At 45.8% G+C, this 5,437-nt stretch overlaps 1 non-coding gene across 1 annotated transcript; it reads right to left on the bottom strand.

Annotated features, from left to right (window-relative positions):
* Positions 1-3,929: 3,929 nt before the first annotated feature.
* On the bottom strand, positions 3,930-4,001 carry TRNAC-GCA. The gene has a single exon. It is a non-coding gene; the product is annotated as a tRNA-Cys (tRNA).
* Positions 4,002-5,437: the final 1,436 nt, after the last annotated feature.

Raw genomic sequence — 5,437 nt, 5'->3', positions numbered from 1 at the left:
GACTGCGACCCTGATGGAAATGATTGAGGCATGTGGTAGGGCCGCTATGCTTGAGGAGACGGATAAGGCGGCAATTCATGCTAAGGCACAGGCCTCTGCACTGGCCGTGGCGTTACAACCCCTGCTCGGGGGACAGCGGGGGGCTAGAAGACCGACCCGGCCAGCCGGCCCCTGTTTTGGTTGTGGAAAACCCGGGCATTTCCGGCGGAACTGCCCTATGCAAAATGGGCAGCGGGCCTCTGATGTGTCACCTGAAGCTGCAACTGGCGCTTGCACACGATGTGATAAGTTTGGACATCGCGCCGCCGACTGTTGGGCGCGTTACACGAAGGATGGAACACCGCTGCCGGGAAACGGATCACGGAGCGCCCCTCGGAGGAGCGCGACGACACAAGTGCCTCCACCCGCCAACCCGGCTGCCTGGAACACCTCACCGGAGCAACCCGTGGCAGTGCCGGAGTGGATTTGGCCACAGCGACAGATGTAGTTTTAGAGACTGACGAGGTTCAAGTTCTTCCTTCCAACACCGATGGTCCATTAGGATTTGGACTGAGTGCCCTTTTGATTGGCCGTTCGTCAACATCGAAACAAGGTATTTTTGTTTTGCCTGGCCTTATTGATGCCGACCATACGGGGAATATTGGGATAATGGTACGCGCCTTTTGCCCCCCTGTGACTATAACTGCTGGTACACGTCTTGCTCAGTTAATACCTTTCGAGGGATGTGTGCCCCGATCGACCCCGATTGACCGCGGGTCTCGAGGATTTGGATCCACTGGCCCTCCCCAACCTGCCTTTGCTATGGACATCACTTTGCGCAAGCCCACCCGAACTGCTCGGCTTCAGGGATCCGACGGGTGGCAGATCACTCAGGAAGCTTTTATTGGGGATGCAATGCAGAGTGGGGTAACTGAGGCACCTGTGACGACAGAGGTAGAAGATACTGTGTTTACCTTGGAATCAGCGCCCACTGAAGCGGTTGCAGCTGAGGCCCCCATGCAGAATGAGGTAGGAGATGCGCCATCTAACCTAGTATCAGAATGCCCAGGGGCAGTTGTAAATGGGGCCCCTCTACAGAGCGACATGTGTCCTCAAGAACTGCCTGTGTGTGGAAAGGGAGACGAAGAGGAGCCTATGGAAGCAAAACAAACATTTCTACTGACTGCGACAAGCTCAAATGACAATCAGCGAAAGGAAACCAAGTTTGAGCTAAGGACGGAAGTGGAAAAGGATTTGTTTGAATCTGGAAAATTGGAACTTGCAAGCGGTGATAAATTTTATTCAACTCCAGTGCAGCAAGAGAGTTTAGCTGTGCAGCTGGCAGATGCTGGCTCACCCATTTTTAGTATTGAAAGCTCTGGGGCTCAAAAAACATTTGTGCCTGTTACAGCTGCAGCAATTGACGCACAAATCATTGCAGAAACTGTAACACCTATGGAAACCTCGGCTGAAATTTTAAAGCCTTTAGAAGCAGTGCCTGAAATATTATTTCCTGAACTAGTCCACGATGTTACCACTGCTCATTCGGGATTTGAGGCTGCAAGCAGTAGCAGTGAAGCAATTGCAACTGTGTTAGTATCAGAGATGTCTGCTGCAGTGGTGGATGGAATGTCTGGAAGAGCCACAAGATGTACACACCCTGAGCCCCTGGAGGACAACTGCTTGTTAGCTGTGCCAGGATCCTTTTTGTTTGATCCTCCCTGAATGATTTATTAATTGGGATAAATTTTTGCTTTGCCTGAATGTATAGGGTATTTGTGTGTTCTAAGTAATGATTGATTGCCCCCCCATTACTTGCCCCGGCTCTCTGGAGCTTGGTTACCTTTGTTTTTGAAGTTTGAGAACACTCAGCCGAAAGGTTTGTTGAGTATTCTCAAAGGGGGGAGTTGTAGGTTATTAGATATAAATTTAGGTAATTTGGGAGAATGGCTTTGAATTTATGTGACCCAAAATACCTTTATGTAAAGTGCTTTTGTTAGCCTTTTTAGATTTTTGTAAATTTTGTATTATGTACTGATTATTGGCAGTTGTATGATTGTTTGATATTTGATGTAGCCCCCACGGTGGGAAAGTACAGATAGTTGTTCACAGAAGATACCAGAAAGGTAGGGGCTAGTACGGTTTAGCAAGAGGAAATATGGATCGGGCCCAGGCAGGCACACAATAGATAGAGAACTTGAAGAGGAAAAAAGGATCGGGCCCAGGCGGCGGGCAACAGACAACAAGCTTGGAATACTGGGTTGATAACCTTGAGGGTGTAGTTGATAGAAAAGGTAATTAACTACTAGCGAGTAATGTTAGGCAGAGTACAAAGTTAACTCTGTGGTTGCTGGAGGGAATAGCAGTTGAATTTTGTAAAGATGCTAAAGAGAAAAGTTTTTGGTGTTTTTGAAATGTTTGTAAATAAATTTAGGCAAAGAATTTAGTTTGCAATTGTTTGGTTATAAATAATTTTGTTGCATTAGTTGAAGATTGTATATTGTGCTATGTAATTGTAATTGTATTAGGCTAAGGGTATATAAGTGGTGATTTTTTTGGGGGGTTTAAAAGTAGAAGTTAATAGTAAGAACCCTTAAGCTGTGAATAGCTTTGAATTTAGAAGTAAGTTAGGATGCAATTGTATTACTGTAAATGATTTAATTGATGATGTAATTTTCCTTTTTTGCCTGATGGTACTAAGGGTATTTGTATATTGTATGTAATGATTGCTTGCCCAGTAAGGGTAGTTTTGTTTTGTTTTTTAGATATTAAGAAAATTGGTGTTAGCTGCATAGCATTTTATGTACCATGCATTTATTTACAGAGTTAAATTTATGTTATGTGTTTTCTGTTTTGTTTTGTGGTGTTTGTTTGTTTCTTTTCTGGCCAGAATTGTTTTTTGCGTTTTATGTGGTTTATGTTGTGTTTTTTCTAGGACCCCCCCTCCCTCAGTGTCAGTTTGATCGCCTGACATCTGAGGGATGATTTGGTAATAGAAGTTTGCCACAAGTTGGTGTGCTATTGAGTAGGGGGGAATCCTGTAGAATTTACACCATTTATTTGTTGTGCTTTGTTTTTGTTTGGTGTTGTTGGGGTTATGTTAAGAATTGCATGGTTATATAGGTTGGCTTTATAAAGTTTTAATTTTGGCTTGTGATAGATTGTGGTGTTATGTTGTTATAAGTTGGAAATGTTTTGCTAATGTTTTTATCCCTTTTTCTTTCCCTCCTTTTTGATTTTGGGTAGAGGGGGGAGGTGTTGGCAATGGAGTGTGATATGCTGAGATTGTTTAGGCTTCTGGGACGAGCTGATAACGCTGGGAATTGTGTATAAAGGGCTGACCTTGGGCGCGCTTTCATCGGCCAGCTAACTGTAAATAGGATAAGTCAAACAGGTGGTAGGATGTTAATTAGGATGGGGTTACAGCTGCGGCTGTGTATATTTAATTAACCAATTAGCAACTGTCTGATTGCTTGCCATAATGGGATATAAGAGCATGCGGGAAATGAATAAAGAACTCTCTGCTTATGATCACATGGGTTGTCAGACTCTGTCCATGCTCCTCTGCGATGCAACACCAAAGTGCTGGTGACTTTAGCCCGCACCAAGTGGCCTTTGCTCGTCAGACTCCTGAACCCCAACTGGATGTGGTTCTTGTTCTTCTGCACAGCACAGCCCTGGAGAGGAGGAATCTGCAAATGTACATTCATATGATCCCTTTGTTTAATTGATGAAAACATAAACTAGACACTTAGAGGATTGGAACTGATTTCAGCTGATGGGCAGGTTTGCTAGGTTTTTATGCATTTGGACAGTGAAATGTTGAGTGTTTACATTCATTTCAAGCATCCCCGTATAGTGGAGCTACTGAACATAATGGAGAATGGTAATCAAAATGTTTTCCCTTTTTTAAAAAAATAAAAAAATAAAAGAATAAGGAGAGGCTTATTAGAGGGCACTTGGATTTGAAGCAAGGACCACTTGATCTGCAGTCAAACACTCTACCACTGAGCTATACCCCCATGAGAGCAGATGCTTTCCCCATTGTAGCTGAAGCACATCAGTGATTCCAATAGCAGGGGCAGGTTCTCTCTGGGGCACAGAGATTTTTCAGGGAGTTGGTGGCTCCTTTCTTTCCTCACCCTGGAGTAAACTCAGCTTCTTATTCCATGGTACATGTTATTCCATAAAACAACAGCAGCTTGAAGAAAGAGGAGAGTGAATATCTCACTCTCATGGCTGAAGGTGGCCACGTCCCCTCTGTCTGACCGTTGCCATTGCAGGAGAGAAGGTTTCAATGGAATTGAATGCCCTGGCTCAGACTAGAGACACAGAAAGGTTTTGCTGTTCGTTGAACAGCGAAGGAAATTGTGTCTGTAGGTGAAACTGAGGAGGGACATGAAATGCCCACAGGGTGGCGCAATGCCCTAAGCTAAGGCAGGAGGGTGAAGGAATGGGGGTGAGGAATGACTGAAGTGTACTCACCTGGGATTGAAATGACGTTTGTTTGTGTCGGGTAGTGAGAAATGTGACATTAATTCAGATGCAGGGTTGAGGCTTCTTTAGCTCCTTGTAGAACTTGAACTTGATTTCCCAGAAGGGAGAAAGGGAAAGTCTGAGGCGGCCTTTAGTCCCTGGCTGGAGCAGTGTGTGAAAAAGGCTCCAGAGACGCAGCTGGCAATTACAGGCCACTAAGGCTAACGTCAGTACCAGGCACATTGGGTGGAATTGTAGAGCCCAATGATTAGACTCAGCTAACCAGGATTTGCTGGGTGTATCTATTGGGTTTCCGGGAAACGGGGTGGGCGGAAGCCCACCCAATGCTAATGGATCCCCCCCCCTCAGCCTAAGGGGAGGATCCACAGGGCCTCAGAAACCCACTAATTCCGGGGGACAACTGTGGGATTGTTGTGCATGAGAGTGTGAGAAACTGACATGCAAGTTTCTAGGATGAGGCTAGTTCTTATCTGCTGGTAGGCAGTAACAGGATAATAAATTAGAAGGTTAGACAGAATGGCAATTACCCAATGAAGTTACAGTTGTGCCTGTGTGTACCTTATTAACCAATTAGCAACTGCTTGATTGCTTGGCCTTAATTGTATATAAGAGCATGCTGGAGAGAAATAAATGACTTTGCTGCCAATCACACTGATTGCTGAGCTTTGTTCATGTACGCCTGCAATGCAACAAATGGTGACCCCGACGTGATTCGTATCGAATGAAAGTGTCGGTGGCCTGACCCAGGCGGAGAAGCCCTGAGCCCAGAGGCGAACGGCCAGGAGCCTGAGCCCAGAGGCGGGGAGTGCTTATCCGACGTGACTCGTATCGAGTGATGATAGTGTCGGGAGCCTGAGCCCAGAGGCGAACGGCCAGGAGCCTGAGCCCAGAGGCAGGAAGAAAAGGAGGCGCACCTGAGCTCAGTGTCGAGCGGCTAGGAGCTGCAGGGCGTCCGAAAAGG

The sequence above is a fragment of the Mauremys mutica genome, unplaced genomic scaffold (assembly GCF_020497125.1).
Source record: "Mauremys mutica isolate MM-2020 ecotype Southern unplaced genomic scaffold, ASM2049712v1 Super-Scaffold_1427, whole genome shotgun sequence".
NCBI lineage: Eukaryota > Metazoa > Chordata > Testudines > Geoemydidae > Mauremys > Mauremys mutica.
Note: the sequence above shows the minus strand (reverse complement) of the source record. Positions and strands in the feature narration are given on the sequence as shown.